Consider the following 19183-nt stretch of genomic DNA (forward strand, 5'->3'; position numbering starts at 1 on the left):
TACAAGTCTTTGGGAATCTCTCTGAGGGCTTATCTAGGCAGCAGCAGTCCACAGACTGTAGTCTCAGACTAACATAAATATTGAGATAAAACAAACTGAGCCCTTGGTTGTATATACTTTTCTAATTGGTTTCATTAAAAATAAAAGAAACCTGAATAAGGAAGGGCTTATTTAGCACTTTTTTCTGAGGCAACTCAAAACAAATTAAATTCTTATGCTTGAAAATATTTCAAAATAATTACTGCAACTACCACATTTACCCCAAATTTTCTCATCTAAATGCTTATTATTAATATTCTTTGAGGTTTATTATGGCACTGGAATAAAAGCTTATAGCTTCTAGACTTGTATTGATCAAATCAAGCTATTATTCTGGCATCCTGTGCATATAAGCCCATTATTTCTTGAGGTTTCTGCATCTCCTTCCTAAACACTCCTAGCTAGAAATTGAGATATATCAATGTCAGTGATTGTTTTTATTTCTCTTATTTTGTTGCTATTGTAGTAGTAGTAGTAGTTGTTGTTGTTGGTGGTGGTGGTGGTGGTGGTGGTGGTGTGTTTGTGTGTGTGTGTGTGTGTGTGTGTGTGTGTGTGTGTGTGTGTGTTTATGGTATGTACTTTCAACAATTTGGTTTTGCTGGTATGAGAGTGTTTAGTTCCTGTGTCTTCATGGGTGTAGTTAACCTCCTTGTATAAGAAATTTTGTTTCTTGTATCCTCTGAAGGTATGAGTTTCTAGGTAAAATTTTTGAAAAGTAGCTTCATTCTGAAATGTGTTATTCTCTTCATCTATGATGACTGAAGGATTGTCTGGGTATAGTAATCTTGGTTGGCATCTGTGATCTCTTAGAGTCTGCAGCACATCTATCCAAGCCCTTCAGGTTTCTGAGTCTCCATTATGAAATCAGGTGTAATTATAAGTCTGCCTTTTTATATCATTTGGTCTTTTTCCATTTTACCTTCTTTTCTGGCATGCATAATTATTTAATTTCATTAAAATTTCTGTCACATAACTATCAAGATGATCTTAACCACAAGAGCGTATCAAGCCCCTCTTCAAAAATTTGTTTGTGTTTATTGATTCTTTAAGATGAAAAACATAAGCCAGGCATGGGTACCCATGCCTTTAACCTCAGCACTCAGGAGGCAGAGGCAGGTGGATCTTCATGAGTTCGAGGCCAGACTGCTCTACAAACAAGTCCAGACAGCTAAGGCTACACCTGTCTCCAAAAACAAAAACAAAAACAAAAAAACCAAAAACATATCTATTACTGTGTTTCTTCTCTTTCATCAAGTGCTCCCTTACCCTAAACAAACTTAACCTAGCAATCACTTGTTTACAAGCTCTGTTGAGGTCACATTAATAGTATGCCTCCTGTTATTTCCTGTATACATCCTGTGATTTCTTCATCTTTCCTCTTAAGCCTTCCCTCAGTTATTTCCTGGCCTCTCGTATTCTCAGGAGTCAGCCCAATCATGCTGTGTCTAGACTTATCCTCATGGCACCCTACCCTTTCCTCTGCTGCACTCCACTAAAAAACTGCACTGTGCTGGTGTAGCGCAGTGGTAGACAGCTTGCCTAGCCTGTGTAAGGCTCGGAGATTCATCCCTGATACCACAAAAGAAAACAAAAACTTTCCTTCTGGGGAGGAATGGTACTTTTCTCCTGGGCATGCATCAGCACTGCATGATTTCATGGGCCTGCAGTGCTTTTCTGAACAAATATCAACTATCTCTTACCTTCTATTACCTGAGTCAAAATCTGTCTCTTTCTCCCTATTGTTGTAAGCTTTCTTTCTCTGTCCCTTTCCCTACATGATGCTTTCTTCCTCCAGATATTTATTCATTTATTTATTTATTTATTTATTTTACTTTATTTTTATTTATTTCAATTTTTAAAAAAATATACATATACATTTATATTATTGCAAATATATACAATAAACTACCTACACCAAGAAGAATCATAACATAATCAGAAGTTATATAAATGTTACATTCTTAGTTTTTTGGCTATTTGTATTTGACAGCCTTGAAGAAAATATCTTTCCCATCTGAGTGTGTTTAAACTTCTGAATGTAAATCAATCTCCATCACATCTTGTCATTATCAACTTAAAACATGTTTTGTTGTTTATTTATTATTATTAATTTATTCATATTACATCTCAATTGTTACCCCATCGCTTGTATCCTCCCATTCCTCCCTCCCTCCCGCTTCCTCCCTACTCCCCCATCTTAACCCCCTAAACAATTAAACTTCACTGTATAACTAAGCTGCCTAGACTTCAAGTCCATCATAGATTTGATAGGTAATAAACTTGATTGATTGATTATGTCCTGTGCACAGGTAAGTAACTGTCCAAATGAGAAGATGATAGAGACAGTTTGCTACTTGAATAGTCACCCAAAACTCTCTATAATGTTGGAGAATCTTCTTGATTTTTCTGGCCCAATATATCTGACAGACAGGCAGGAACTATTGAGGACATGCTTACCTTGCCTTGGCAGAATTTTACTGTCGATTCTGCCTGCATCCAAGCTTGCCCCCCCTCTTTTTTTTTTTTCCAGAAATCTGTCTGTGCCAGAAGTGAGGACATTTTGCTGAATGGCTTATTTGCCACATTTGAAGCCATATCCATAAGGATGTTCTTTAATGCTCATCATCCTCTTTGAGTTAGGCTGGGTATTGCCAGGAGTTAACCTGTCTCATTGTCAGTAAATCTTTAAAATATTAAAAACATTTAAATGCCATATTCTGCATATCTCTGAGGTTTTTAAATACCTTATCTATCCTATCTTAACTTTCTATAGAATCATATCTATCTACTGCACCTAAGATGGATATTCTTGTGATAAAAGTAGACTAATAATTTACATGACCATGATTTGATCAACTAATATTTAACTTCAAGAATTTATTTATCATTAACAGCCTGCAATAGCACTTTCAATGTATTGGAAGTAAACCTTGCATTATAATTGAGTTATATGGGTACAGTACCTCATATTAGAGTAGAAACATATATGTATAATATGTGTGAAGAATAAACCTACATTTGAATTCTATACCACTGTATCTAGAATTAAACTTATTTTGCATCTACCTACAAAATTCTATACCAGTGAATTAAAAATAATTTTGTGAGGGACAATTGAGGCATTAGGTTGAGGAGTAAATCCATTAATCTACTTTTTGTTCTGTCTTCCCTATATATTTCTATATTCCTCCTTCTTTCTTTCAACCACTGTCTCCAAGCCTAAGAATGGAAGGTAAAGGAAGAGAGAGTCAGCATTGAGTCTAACTTTGTTTTCTTTCTAGATAAGACCAATAATAGCTTGTAACCAACTCACATTGATAATAACCATCTATAGACCAAGAAAGCAACCAAAACCCAACCGGACACTCCTTAAAGGCAATGGGTCATCATGCTCTTAAGGTTTCTTCAGGCTGATTTGGGACAAATAATAGCTTTGTAAGGACCCACATAAAATTGAAGAAATGGTTAAACAAGCTAGGAATAGCATTTGTGGTCCACTATCTAAATGTCGAGAATTTCCAGGCTTAATTAGAGTCCTGTGTGAGACAGTCTGAAATGCTGGACCAATTGGGACTGGAAGCTTTTTTTGAAAGTGTTGTGGAAGCTGTCTTATTCTGATTAGGAACAGCAATTGAAGTACTTGGTGCTGGAACATGAAAGATACAGGATGTCAGTGTCCAGCATGCAGAGAGGAATGCAGCTTGTCACGTCTGATCTAATGTCAGTGTCACATTGTTTTCTTCTAAAAGCATATAATTTCTCACAAGCATTATACAGTCCTAAAATTATAAGTATATAAAGTGTGCACAATGCACAGAACAATTATGGCTGGTTTTCTGTTCTTTGAGCAGAAAAAAAAAAGGCATCTGAAAAACTCCATTCATGCCGTATGAAGAGTGGCATTTAATATTAATTCATAGTGGTTCTGTAGCCAAGAAGAAACATTGATTATGCCTAGATATTCATGTCTCAGCCAGTCTCAGAGCTATTCCCATATAATGGGATTAGCAATATAAGTTTCCTGTTTGTTCTGCACTTTAAGTTCTTCACCTCCCAATTGTATCCCCTACCTCTTTCCCTCCCTTTTTCCCTCCCCCTTTTCCTCCCTCCCTCTCTCCTTCCCTCCCTCCCTCTTTTCCTCTCTCATCACCTCTTCTTCCCTCTTTAGTCCTCAGAAAGATGAGCCTCCTCCCCTATTATCTGACCTCAACCTATCAACTCTCATCTATACTACTTGCAACCTCTTCCTCTATAGCCTGGCAAGGATGTGCTGCCAGGGGGAAGTGATGTAAGTTTGGTGGGGAGAGTGCATATCTGAAGTAGACCCTACTCTCCAAGTGTGGGATACATGAGGAAACTGTGCTACTAAACCTGAGCAGAGGGTCTAGATACACATTATACAAGTTTCAGTCTTTGTGTTGTTGCCAGGGACCAAACGGCCTGAGGCCGACCCCCACCCATTCAGCATTTGCAGCAAACATCCTGCTGGGCCACTCATTAGGCATGCAAGGCATCCAGCTTAGTCCTGAGAAGAGAACGATCCGATCCTGAGATAACCACAGAGACATCCTGCTTTGTCTCACCTGGAAGACCCCTCCCCTTGCAAATGTTCCCGGGGCTCAACCCCAGAAGATTTTGTAATTTTCCACTACTCTCCTTGCGTACCCCCGCCCTCCCTAAAGCAGGTTTTAAAAAGCCTGCCATTACCTTCAATAAACGGCTCTTGACAAGCAACTGTTTGCTTGAGCTCTACGTCTCTCTCGCCCATATCTTTAACTACAGGTTGCGACCCCTCTCGGCCCCCCAATAACTGACCAGCTGGACTGGTTGGTGGACTAGTTACATGGACTAGTTATGTTGTAGTGTAGTTATCCTGTATTATGTGGCTAATATCTGCTTATGAGTGAGTATATACTATGTGTGTCTTTCTGTGTCTGGGTTACCTCACTCAGGATGATCTTTTCTGGATCCATCCATTTGCCTGTAGATTTCAAGATTTCCTTGCTTTTAATAGCTGAATAATATTCCACTGTGTACATGTATCACAGCTTTTTTTTTTTAAATCCATTCTCTGGTTGGGGGATTTCTAGGTTGTTTCAAGATTCTGAGTATTACGAATATGCTATGAACATAGTTGAGAAAATGTCCTTTTTGTATGGTGGAGCATCTTTTGGGTATATTCCCAGGAGTGATATGGCTGAGGCATGAGATAGAGTTATTCCTATTTTCCTGAGAAAAGACCTGATTAATACTCAAAGTGGTTGTACAAGTTTGCACTTCCACCACCAATGGAAGAATGTTCCTCTTTCTCCACATTCTCGCCAACATGTCACTTGAGTTTTTGATCTTTGCCATTCACCTAGGTGTAAGATGGAATCTTAGAGTCGTTTTGAGTTGCATATCCTTGATAACTGGGAGTGTTGAACATTTCATTGAGTGTTTCTCAGCCATTTGTTATTCCTCTATTGAGAATTCTCTGTTTAGTTCTGAGCCCTATTTTTTAATTGGATTCTTTAGTTTGGTGGTGTCTAATTTTTTAAGTTCTTTATATATTTTGGCAATTAGCCCTTTTGTGATTTGTGGTTGGTGAAGATCTTTTCCTAATCTGTAGGCTGTCATTTCATTCTGTTGACAATGCCATTGTCGTACAGAAGTTTTTCAGTTTCATAAGGTCCCATTTATTAATGGTTGATCTTAGGACCTGAGCTGTTGTTATTCTGTTCAGGAAGTTGTCTCCTGTGCCAATGAGCTCATGGCTTTTCCCCACTTTTTCTTCTAACAGATTTAATGTGTGTGGTTTTATGCTGAGATTTTTAATCTACTTGGATTTCAGTTTTGTCTGGGTGATAGATATGGATTTATTTTCATTTTTCTACATATAGCCCATCCAATTAGAACAGTACCATTTGTTGAAGATGCTTTTTTTCCCCAATTGTATGGATTTAGATTCTTTGTAAAAAATCAAGTGTCCATAAGCATGTGGGTTTATTTCTGGGTCTCTGATTCAATTTGCTTGATCAACCAACCTATTTCTATGCCAGTACCATGCTGTTTTTATTACTGTTGCTCTATAGTACAGCTTGAGATTCAGAATGGAGATTTTTCTGGAGAATCTTTTATTGTACAGGGTCATTTTAGCTATTCTGTGCTTTTTTGTTTTTCCATATGAAGTTCAGATTTGATTTTTCACGGTTGGTAAAGAATTGTGTGGGTATTTTGATGGGAATTGCATTGAATCTGTAGATTGTTTTTGTTAAGATAGCCATTTTTACTATTTTGATTCTCCTTATCCATGAGAAGGGAAGATCTTTCTGTCTTCTGAAATCTTCTTCAAATTCTTTTTTCAGAGGTTTAAAGTTTTTTTCATACAAATCTTTCACTTTCCTGTTTAGCATTACACCAAGATACTTGTTGGCTACTGTGAAGGTTGCAGTTTCCTAACTTCTTTTTTAAGCCTGTTTGTCACTTGTATACAGGAGGGATTCTGATTTTTTAAAGTTGATTTTGTATCCAACCACTGTGCTGAAAGTATTGATGTGTTGTAGGAGTTCCTTGATAGAATCTTTGGGTTCACTAATGTATACTATTATATCATCTGCAAAAAGTGATTGTTTGACTTCTTTTCTGATTTGTATCCCCTTGGTCTCCTTTCATTGTCTTACTGATCTAGCTAGAACTTTGAGTAAAATTTTGAAGAGATACAGAGAGAGTGGACAGCCTTGTCTTTTCCCTGATTTCAATGTAATTGATCCAAATGTCTCTACATTTAGTTTTATGTTGTCTATAGGCTTGATGTATATTGCCTTTACTATGCTTAGGCATATGCCTTGTATCCCTGCTTTCTCCAGGACTTTTAACATGTATGGGTGTTGGATTTTTTTCAAATGCTTTTTCAGCATCTAAGGAGATGATCATATGTGTTCTTTCTTTCAGTTTGTTGATATGATGAATTAGATTACCTTATATTGAGCCACCCCTGTTTGCCTGGGATGAAACCTACTCTGCCATGGTGAATGATAGTTTTGGTGTCTTCTTGAATTCAGTTCGAATGCATTTAATTTAGTATTTTTGCATAAATGTTCATAAGATAAATTGGTATGAAATTCTCTTTCTTTGTTGAGTCTTTCTGTGGTTTAGTTATCAAGGTGACTGTGGCCTTATAGATTGATTTAGGTAATGTCCTTTCTGTTTCTATTTTATGGAATAGTTTGAAGAGAGTTGCTATTATCTCTAATCTGAAGGTCTGGTAGAATTCTGCACTGAATAATCTGGTCCTGGGCTTTAAAAAAAAAGACTTTTTAATATACATGTCTTGAACACAAAGGAAAACAGAAAGAGAAAAGAAATTCTGGTGAAGTGGCTAGAACAATGATGACATAAACAGTTTTTTCATCAATGGAGATTGAGAGATAGGGGCTAGTGAAAGCATTAATTGTAATTAATAGGTGGTTTTCATAATGACTTTGAAATACATACAGTCAAAATCTTTTACTACCTCGTTTGATAAAATATATTCATAATATTCCCCATATTTATGGGGAATAAAACCGAGGAGGGAGAAGAGGAAATTCTCATTGTGTTTTATTTAGAATCCAAATGACCAATGATAACTTCATATGAGGAATGAATAGCAACAGCAAACTGAAGGAAGACAGAAACTGAGGTAAAACATTTTGTTTCTACACTACCTTTTGTTCCCTACATTATAAAACCATTTCCATCTGGCAAACACTTGGACTCCAGGTCTGGTGGGAACTGTGGTCCACATTCAGCATGAGCTGGCTGTTAGTAAGAGTATGGGCAACCCCATGCTTCTTCCCACTCCACTGTTACTGAATACATCACTAAATGGACTGAATGGGAGGATGTAGAATTCCAGTTTCCACATCTACTCTCGCCAGAAATAAAAAATCTGTTTTTTATTAGTAATTTACAGCTATTGTACTTTGCGGAAAGTTCCCATGCTCTGAGGTTATTCACACCTGGAATGAAATTCTGAACTATCCAAAGAGAAACATAACTTTATCCAGTCATAAAACTCTCAGAATTCAAGACCTCAAAATTTAACCAGTAATAATGTTTTAAAAGTCTCTTTTTTCTTCTATTCTTCTCTCTTTTTGTCTCTTCTTCTATTATTCCCACCCTCCCACTTTCTTCTTCTTTCCTTTTTTATTCTTTTTTCTCCCTCTCAACCTCTTTCTCTCTCTTTGTCTCTGTCTCAGTGTATCTCTCTTTGCTTTTGTCTCTGTCCTTTTTTCATTTTTGTTTATGACATTTTTGTCATACTTGCAAATCTGGCCTTTTTGTGTTAGATACTTTTGATTTCTGTCTCTACTTCCTTAGATGTGATAGGACTATTCAATTCATTTATCTGATCTTGATTCAATTTTGGTAGTTGGTAGCTATCAAGAAAATTGTCCATTTCATTCAGGTTTCATGTTTTGTGGCATATAGGCTTTTGAAGTATGACCTAATGATTCTTTGGATTTCCTCAGTGTCTGTCATTATGCCTCCCTTTTCTTTTCTGATATAGTTGATTTGTATACTCTCCCCCTTTCTTTTAATTAGTTATGCTAAAGGTTTGCCAATCTTGTTGATTTTCTCAAATAACCAGTTCTTGGTTTCATTGAGTTTTTGAATTGTTTCTAGTTTATTGATTTCAGCCCTGTGATTTCCAGCCATCTACTCCTCTTGGGTGTGTGTGCTTCTTTTTGTTCTAGAACTTTCAAATGTGCTGCTAAGTTGTTAGTATGGGATCTCTCTTTATAAAGGAACTTAGTGCTATGACCTTTCTTCTTACCACTGCTTTTCATTGTGTCCCATAAGTTTGGGTATATTCTACCTTTAGTTTCATTGAATTCTAAGAAGTTTTTTATTTCTCTTTTTATGTTGTCCCTTACCCATATGTCATTGAGTAGGGAGTTATTCAATTTCCATGAGTTTGTAGGCTTCTGATTGTTTCTTTTATTGTTGAGTTCCATATTTAATCCATGGTGGTCTGATAAGATATAAGGAATTATTTTTATATTCTTGTATCTGTTGAGGTTTGCTTCCTGACCAAGTATGTGATCAATTTTGGGGAAGGTTCTATGACATTCTGAAAAGCTTATGTATTCTTTTGTGTTGGGTGAAATGTTTTGTAGATATCAGTTAGGTCCATTTGTTTCATGATGTCTATTAGTTTCCTTATTTAGGTTCTGTCTTGATGATCTGTCTTTTGGGAGATGGGGTGTTGAGGTCTCCCATTATTAATGTGTGGGGTTTGGTGTGTGATTCAAGCTTTAGTAACATTTATTTACAAATATGGGTGCTCTTGCATTTGGGGCATAATTTTTCAGAATTGAGACATCATCTTGGTGTCTTCTTGGATCCGTTTGTTTGGAATACAGTTTTCCAACTCTTTACTCTGAGGCAACGTCTATCTTTATTGCTGAGGTATGTTTTTTGTATGCAGTGGAATGATAGGTCTTGTTTTTGTATTCATTCTGTCAGCCTGTGTCTTTTCACTGGGTAATTGAGGCCACTGATACTAAGATATATTAAGTACCAGTAGTTATAAAAACTTTTGTCTTTATGTTGTTGGTTGTAGAGTGTGTATATTTTTGTGTTTAGGATTTGTGAATGTGGCGTTATTTATTTCCTGTTTTTTTCCTGTGTAGTTATCCTTCCTGGGTTGGAATTTTCCTTCTAGGACCTTCTGTAGACCTGGATTTGTTGTTAAGTATTGATTAAACTTGGTTTTGTTATGGATATCTTGTTTTATCCATCTATGGTGATTGAAAATTTTGCTATGTATAGTAGTCTTTGTTGGCATCTGTAGTGTCTTAATGGTGGCATGGCTTCCATTCAGGCACTTCTAGTTCTCATAGTCTCTGTGGAGAAGTCAGGTGTAATTCTTATGGGTTTGTCGTTATATGTGAGTTGACCTTTTTCTCTTGCAGCATTTAGCATTGTTTCTTTATTCTATCCATTTAATGTTTTGATTACTATGTGGCAGGAGGATTTTCTTTTCTGGTCAAATCTATTTAGAGTTTTGTAGGCTTCTTGTATGTTTATGGACATTTCTTTCTTTAGGTTGGGAAAGTTTTCCTCTATGATTTTGTTGAAAATGTTTTCTTGGCCTTGGAGCTTGGCGTCTTTTCATTCATCTATCCCTCTTATTCTTAGATTTGTTCATTTTTGCAGTGTCTCAGATTTCTTGAGTGTTTTGTGTTATGAACTTTTTTGTTTTAACATTTTCTTTGATTGATGTATTGATAACTTTGATTGTATCTTCCTCACTTGAGATTATCTCTTCCCTCTCTTGTATTTGGTTGGCATGGCTTGTGTCCATCATTCCTTTTTCTCTGTGCATAGCTACCTTCTTTTGAAACTACTCTATTATACTAGCCCAAAACCCTAAAACAAGATCAGCATTTATTGATTGATTGATTAAATACTCTCTCAACAATAATATTTTCTATGTGCTTAGCACTGTTAACTGATTCTTTGAGGAACAAATTAAATAAAGTACAATATATTAAAACTCAGTACTGAAGACAACATCCATACCACATATTGAACATAGAGAGCTAGAGCTGGTGCCTGAATGGAGCCATTACCTTTATGTTCTAGTGTCTTTGCTGTGGGAAGGCTCTCTCCATGCTATGTAAAGAGAATCATGGATACCAGCACACCCACAAACACCTCCACTTATAATTTGTCCTGCCTGCAAGATATGTTAGAGTCTGTGATGGCACAGAAATTGTGGGAATTCCCAACCAATGTCTCCTTTAACTTGAGACACATATCAGACAGGGAATTCATGTCTAAAACTGTTTAGATGGCTAAGATCAGAGGCTTGATAGACCAGAGACCTAAGGAAAAATCACACATATCAGACCAATAAATAGGTAAATAAATAATGGAACCAATTCCTAATGATATTCTGTTCTACATATATAGATCAATGCCTCAACTATACTCATAGATGAAAGTCTTGTCCAGTCTTCATCAGATAGCCTTCCTCTGCCAGCAGATGGGAGTGTGTGAGAAGACCTCCAGCCAGACATCATACATAGGAAGAGTCTAAGTTGGAGGTCTCCATTGATTCCTAATCAGAGACTTGGAAAACATTGAAAATGAAGGAGAAAAGATTACAGAAGTCAGAGGGGATGGAGGACACCAGGAGAACATATTTCACTGAATCAGCTAAGCAGGGCTCATATGAGCTCATAGAGACTGACGCAGCAAGCACAGAGCCTAGGATTGGGAGAAATGAAGGGAATGGTGGACATAATCAGTGCTCAAGCTATGTATCAAAGCGTTGCTGTGGATCATGGTAATACATATTATTAATATGGATTAACAATTGCAATAAAAAGAGTATATATATATATATTATTAGGAATTTTATACTGTCTGAAGATGTAAATGCAGCTTAGAATGAAATGTGCTTTAAAATATAGCAATATGTAAAAAGTAAAACAATGTATAGAAGTTCCTGCTAAACAGTCATGAAATAAAAGCTGTAATACTCTCCAATCACTGTTGGTAACTCTTTTATGCTCTTCAATTAATAACACTAATAAAAGTAATGGTTCACTCAGATAGATTTAGTTATAATCATTTTATGGCTAATAGAGATGCCCTAGATGTGATAAATAGATGTTTATCTCCCTAGGAAAATTTCTATAAATTAATAATACAAAAGATGGAGTTATAACTTCCTGTGTTATATAAATGAAATATATAAAGACATTTAAATGTCAATATTAAAGAGCTCATTTGCCCCACTGTCATGTTTCACATGCAAGAGAAATACACTCTGAGACAGAGCAAAAGTCGACCACAGCACAAATTGATGTGATTCTGTACATTAAAATTGGCTTAAAAGTCATTAATGGACTATCTCTGAAAAAATACATTTGTCAGTAATTTTTTGCAACTTACCACATGACTCCAATAAGAATTCACATAAACAAATGGAAGGCATTTTGAACCAAGTAAACAAGAAAATAAAACTTATCCAAATCTTCAATCAAGCTCTTCATTGGGAAATACATAGTATATAAGAATAAAAAATAAAGTCTCAAATAAGTGAACTAAAACATGAAAAAAAAGAATGACAACACATATAAAAGACACAATAAAACAAAATTTAAAGCTTTAATAAATAAATATATAAAAAATAATACGTGAGTATATCAATAACTAAATAAGAACTTCAAGACAAGGCATAGTGATTGACAATAACCTAGAGGGGAGATATTTAGTCATACTAATAATATGGTATGAGAAATCTCACCAACAAAAATATAAAATTATATAACAAGAACATCACAAAATTGAGAACCATTGAAAGTAAAGAACCAATATAAATAGCTTTATTCCACCGGAGTCAGTAGGTACCTTTTGAACTAGATACTAAGTGAGTGAAGCCAATTAGCTCAGTCATGACTCCATCACAAAAGCAGTGTGAATAAGCTGAAGAGGAAGTTGAAAATTCCAACTATTCAAGCTTCCCTTCTGGACTGAGGATCACAGCTTCAAAAGCTTCTAGATAATCAGAACTACTTGACAGTTGCCTCTTGGGATTTCAGAAGGTACCAAGCTCATTTATGACAGTGAAGATTGACTGTTGCTTTCTCCTCTCATGAGAGGGTCTGTATTTCTTTTCACTAAAGTGACATATAATAATTTTATACAGTATTATTTTAAAGAATTGAACAATATTCCACCTTAATCTAGCTAGTCAAATGGTGTTTTGTGGGCAATAGATGATTTCACTGAATATGCTATTAATTGAAGAGATTTTTCCAAGAATTAAGATTCATATCCCAGTGAAGAGATATTGGGGGTCATAAACTAGTTAATTATCTTCATTGACTTCTACAGATAAGAACGGGATATTCTGTTTAAATCTGGAAACTTTATCTAATCTACTGTTTAATACATAAATAGAACAACCAGATCCTGGTGTTTCCTATATCAAAAAGAAGTTTTTGCATTTACTATATAAATAGCAATAGATAATATGTCATAAAACCATGCAGCAAGAAGCTCAGATACAGAATAGACTGCATTCATTATTCTGTTATTTTAATTGACCAACATTTTAAAATGTATTTCAACTTTCATGCATCACAGGCTACAGTCTACACTTTCAGTATCTTACTGGTTATGCTAAACATGACTATTTTAGCAAGTGCCTAGAACCAAAGTAAAATAGATAGAATGCCTTGAAACTATTGTTGAGGTCAAGCAACTGTCCCCTCAAGAACTCTGCAATTTGCAGTCAACATGATGATTCAGCAGGTAAAAGTGCTTGGTCTAGGTGCCATGGCTGACAACCGTAGTTTGATTCCTGTAACCTACATGGTGAAAGGAAAGACCTGGCACCTACAAGTTGTCCTCAGATCTCGACATGTTCACAATGACAACACATATTCTCCCACGAAAACAAAAAATGAAACTACATGAATAGATAGATTCCTAATCTTTCCTTTTCTCTATTACTTATAAGTGTTTCTCTATTACTTATAAGACTCATGATGTGGGGTGGTAGGAAAAGGAAGGAGAAAGAGAAGAGTGGATAGTAGAGGAGAGGAGAGAAGAAGAGAGGAGAGGAGAAAAGAGAGAAGAGGGAGATTATGTAACTCTATGATTTTGAGTTACTACAACAAACAAGCAGCAGTACTATACCTGCTTTTTACATGCTTGGAACTAAGAGCATCTATAACATGCAGCAATGAGTAATTCAGACTGAATCAGCACTATTAATGGGCATTCAGTCATTAATGTATCACTCATTTAACAGCTTTGTCAACAATGACACACAGGACACTCAGGAGATTATTTTAAAAAACTTTGTTGAGAAGAACCATTCAATCTATCAGATGAAATATGAAAATTAGTTAGTTCCACCATATATATCACAATATCACTCTGGATGAATGAAAAGTCCCCCATCATTAATTCTGAGCATATAATAGTGCTGCTTTTTAAAGAAGTTATGTGAAAAATTAAAGATTTTATAAATAACAAAGAAGATATCTAGTCATGACAGAGGAATAGTGAATTGCATGATTCCACCATAAACTTTAGAGGCAAAAGCCAAACTCTAAGGCTATGTTTAAAATGGGGTTAGCCATTTGAGACATCTGTATTCCTAATGTGACATAAAGCATTGCATGTCCCGTATAAATTTCCAAATGTTTGGCACTATCTTAGTTACAATTTGCTCTTTTGATCAGTTAAAGTCATGCTTTTATATTCAGTACTTAAAGTGTTCTCAGGCTTTTACTAAAAATTGAAACCATTAGAAGAAGCAGGAAATGTTCCAGTATTAAATTTTCAACCCATCCACTTGTGCTTTGACTAGTATTTGATTTCTAGTACTCCAGGAAGTGATCCCTGTGTAGACTTAGATAGGTAACAGACACACAGGGAAATGTCTTCAGCTGATAAATGAAAGTGTAAGAGTTGTCTAATGGCCCTTATGTAGGTTGGCAATGTTTAAGAAAATAATCAGAAAGAATGAAGTTTGTATACTAATGTTACAGGTCAGTTCAAAGAAGACTTTTTAGATGAGAATTAGGTCTGTGTGTTGGATCTATTAGAGAAATTCTGAAGATCAGAAACAAGTGGCAAGTGTACACTTGTACTTTATTGTTGCCTTGAAAAAATTTGAAGAAGTGTGGTCTTGATGGAATACATTAGTGGATTAAAATTGTAGCAGTTGGGGCTCTTAATCAACCATGCTTTTTCAGCAGGTTTTCTGAGCAGTGAAGTTTTGTGTCTGATATAGACATTTGGGTAATATATTTATTTTTTATAAGATTAGTTATGGACATATAATTTTTGCTCAATAAAGATAAAGTCATTGCAGTCTTTTTGGAACTAAAATAAGGATCAATAAGTTAATGTCCATAATACATAAAAACGGTGATACCATATAGAGACTCTAAAGATATTCCATACTATTCCATACTTTAATATTTGGTATGTCACCAGGCAGTGGTAGTGCACACCTTGAATCCCAGCACTTGGGATGCAAAGCCTGTTATATTGCTGTGAGTTTGAGGCCAGGCTGGCCTACAAAGTGAATCCATGACAGGCAAGGCTTTTCAACAAAACCCTGTCTTAAAGAAAGAAAAGAAAATTGGTATGTCTTTTATCAACAATGGTAAGTTACAACATTTGTTCTGTGTTAAATCATTTTAAAAACTACCAACAATTAGGTGTATTCGCTGGTTTGAAAACTGACAGAAATTGTGGTAATTCTCTGAATTGATACAGCAGTAACTTTTCAAGAATATTTTATTCTTTTGGGTATGTGTGTGTATGCCTGAGCGTGTAACTGTGCACAATGTGTACGAAGAGCTCATTGAAATCAGAAGAAAGCATCATCTCACCCAGAATTGGAAGTACAGGCCAGTTGGTGAAATTTAAGCAGACTTGGGTCTTCTGCAAGAACAGCAGGACTTTTAATCTCTGAGACATCTCTCCAATTCTGACATTATTAACATATAAATAGTAAGACTCAAAGCAGTGTCCCACAAATGCCATAATTGATAAGGAAGAGCCAATTGCTTATGTTAGTTAAGAGGGAGATGTGCAGCATTTTAATAATGCTTACTTTGGTCTATGTTCAGTTCTATTAAAATAGTTTTACTGTTCTGAACACATCAAAATCATAGCCTTAACTTATCTGATATTGCTGTTGTGTGATTGTTCTTCTGTTGTGATGGATATCATGGCCAGACAAGTTGGGAGCTCTGACATTTGCCTAAATCCTCAGGCAGCCACAGTAGTTTCATGGAGAACTATTAATAAAAGTTGTATCAATCACATGGGAAAGCAAGAAACATACAGGAAGATTCTTATCAATGGGAAATCCAATATTTTCAATGTTCTTGGTCTTATTAAATCCAGCATAATTTCTGGAGTCTATTGCTAGATATCTTTTTATGTCAAAACTAATATGAGTTCTTCCACTGTTGAGCGATGTGCTTGCTCTCTGGTAAACAATTAAAATTAGAGTTGCTGGAAAAAGAAACATCTGTGAGCTTAAACATTTAAATAGCAGGCTACTTGATTTTTTTCCTGGATCCATCTGATTCCAACGATTTAAAATGTTTGGAAAGAACAAAAGAAGGAAATTAATTTTAATTTTGTAAATATCTTTCCTCAGTGCCCAGATCAACTTCTGAGCATAGCTAAGTTCCTCCCTGAAATGTAAACATCTATTGTACATTGCAATGCCTATTCACCTTTTAAATATATAAGTGCAGATTTCCATTCCTATGGGGTCTGTAGAAGAATGAAAAGTAAATAAAGCTGTTGATTTGTCCTGATTTTATAACCACTTGGCAGCTAATTCAAAATGCAATCTGTGCCCATTATTCTGTTCTTCTGAATGCATTCACACTCTTCAAAATGTCACAAAAAATCACACTGCATTTCCAGTTGCCAGAGAAGAGAAACTTCACACTGGCGCCATTTCCCCAGCTGTAGGCTTTGTGAAGTCAACAATTTAACTGTCTTTTGAGAGATGCTTTGAAAATTTCCAATCCAAAACAAAAGGATAGTCCAGGTAAATAGGAGTTCTTTAAAGTGAATGGTGCCTTACTGAAATGAATTATCCCATTCCATATTGCTTCTGGTTTTATAATTTGAAACTAAGAAAAGTGACTCAAACCAATTTTATTTTCAGTGGAATTCTTTCATCTCCTGAGAACAACTCTGACATCTATGTTTATTCTATGCATAACAGACAAAGTAAATGACAAATTATAAGTGACAGATGAGCAGAAAAGGACTGTGTGTGACTATCACACTATATTCCAAGTCAAGAGTAATAAATATTAAATAGAGGTACATGTTATATTCCTCTGTGATTTTGTCTATTTCTTTTAGTTTCTACCTTGTCCAGAAAAGGTAACTAAGTGATATATCCAAATCTACTTAGTCTTAAAATGGAAGAAAAAAGATGGCTAAATTGGGAAAGATCTTTCTATGAAATAAAGACATTTGCTAAATCTCAAGAATCTGCTTTAAAAATTGATTAAATTCTCTACAATTTAATGAAAATGAATATGCAACATACTCAAACCCATAGAAAATAATGAATATTGTTCTAAGAGCCAATCCATAAGGAAGATTGCTTATATTATCAATATAACAGAACATGTAAAGCTCTTGAACAAAAGAAGAAATAACATTACAATAAGTATATAGCAACAAATAAAAAAGGAATGAAATCAATAAAATAGAATAGACAAACAATAAAATTTTTGAAAAACAATGAGACTTGATTCTTTGAGAAAATCAATAAGATGGATAAAACTTTAGCAATGTGAAAAGAGATAGAGGAAAAAATAAATTAATAAAATTACAGATGAAAAGGGAGACATTTCAAAAGACATTGAGAGAATCCAGAAAAACAAAATGACATACCTTTAAAGTCTTTATTAATTAAGGTTAAGGATAGAGTTAGGGTTAGGGTTAGAAAAAAAAAAGAAACAATAAATAATAAAAAGTCTTTATTCAACCAAACTTGGGGAAGACCTAAAATAATAGAAAAATTTCTTGATATATAAGACCTACCAAGGACAAATCAGTATTAGCTAAGTAATTTTAACAGACATATAATACCTGGTGAGATAGAAGCAGTGATTAAAAGTATCTTAATTACAAAACAACAGGACCAGATGGATTCAGTTTAGAATTCTACCAGACTTTCAAAAAAGAATTAATGAAAACACTGCTTAAATTATTCTTCCAAGCAAAAACTGAAGAAACATTTTTTTATTCTTTTATGAGGGCAATTCACTTGGATACCTAAAGCATACAAAGACCCAATATAGAAAGAATATTAGAAATTAACATCCCTATGAACATAGAGGCACATTTTCAGTAAAATACTTGCAAAGGAAACGGATGAACACATTCAAAATATTATCCACCATGGTCAAGTAGGCATTACCTGGGAGATGCAGAGATGGTTTTAAATAGATGAGTAAAAATTTTATCTACCACATAAACAGAGTAAAAGACAAAAATCACACGATCATCTCATTAAATGCAGGAAAGGGCTTTTGACAAAAATTCAACATCCTTTCATAATAAAGCCCTGGAGAGACTAGGAATAAAAGTGACATGCTTCAACATAGCAAATGCAATATATAGAAACTACTCAGCCAAAATCAACCTCAATAGAGAGAAACAGAAAGCATTTCCATTAAAGTCAGAAATAAGAGGTAGTAGTCCACTCTCCCACACTTATTCAATATAGAATGCTGGGGGAGGGTCTTGTGCATTGTGTATACAGATGCTGATTTCTGTGCCCTGGCATTTTGCTGCAGTCCAGACAGGGCCATTGCCATTTCTATGAAGAATCTCCCATCTCATTGTTGTGTTGTGTAAAAAATTTTTCCATCATCTTTTATTGGTTAAAAAGAAGTTAATCAGCATATAGCTGGGCAGAGAGGACAGTCAAGGTTCTCAGAAATGGACAACAGAAGAAGGAAAGAAAAAGAGAAATAATGAGGTTGCCACGTGGATGAAAAGATCAAGCAGAAAGCAAAGGCAGCCAAGGCAAGATTAAGATGGCAAGAAACAAGGGCCATGTGGTTGGGAAGTAGCCAGGCTAGTATCAATGGGTTAGAATAGAGCACTGACAAGCTGTAGTGCTTTAAAGCTTATTAACTAATGTAATAGGTCACTCTTTTATTACATGGTAACAAGAAACGTCATAGGAAAAATATATTATTTCTATGTTGGTACTTGAATTCTTACCTAGAGCAATAAGACAATCAAAATAGTTAAAAAAAAATAAGAAAGAATTAAAAGTATTTTAATTATCAAACAATATGATTTTGTTCATATAAACCTTACTAAACCCACTATAAAACTTCTACAACTGATAACTACTTTCAGCAAAGTAGAAAGACACAAAATTAACACTCAAAATGTTGTAGCTTTCCTCTCTGAATGACAAATGGACTGATAAATAAATCAAGAAAAAAACCTTTAGCAATAGCCTCAAAATTAAAATAAAATATTTGTGATAGCTCTAATAAAGCAAATGAAAAAGTGATACAATAAAAATAATATTTTAAATAAGACATTAAAGAAAGAAATTGTTGAAAATATGAATAGA

This window comes from Acomys minous (assembly GCF_964271855.1).
Source record: "Acomys minous genome assembly, chromosome: 17".
Classification (NCBI taxonomy): domain Eukaryota; kingdom Metazoa; phylum Chordata; class Mammalia; order Rodentia; family Muridae; genus Acomys; species Acomys minous.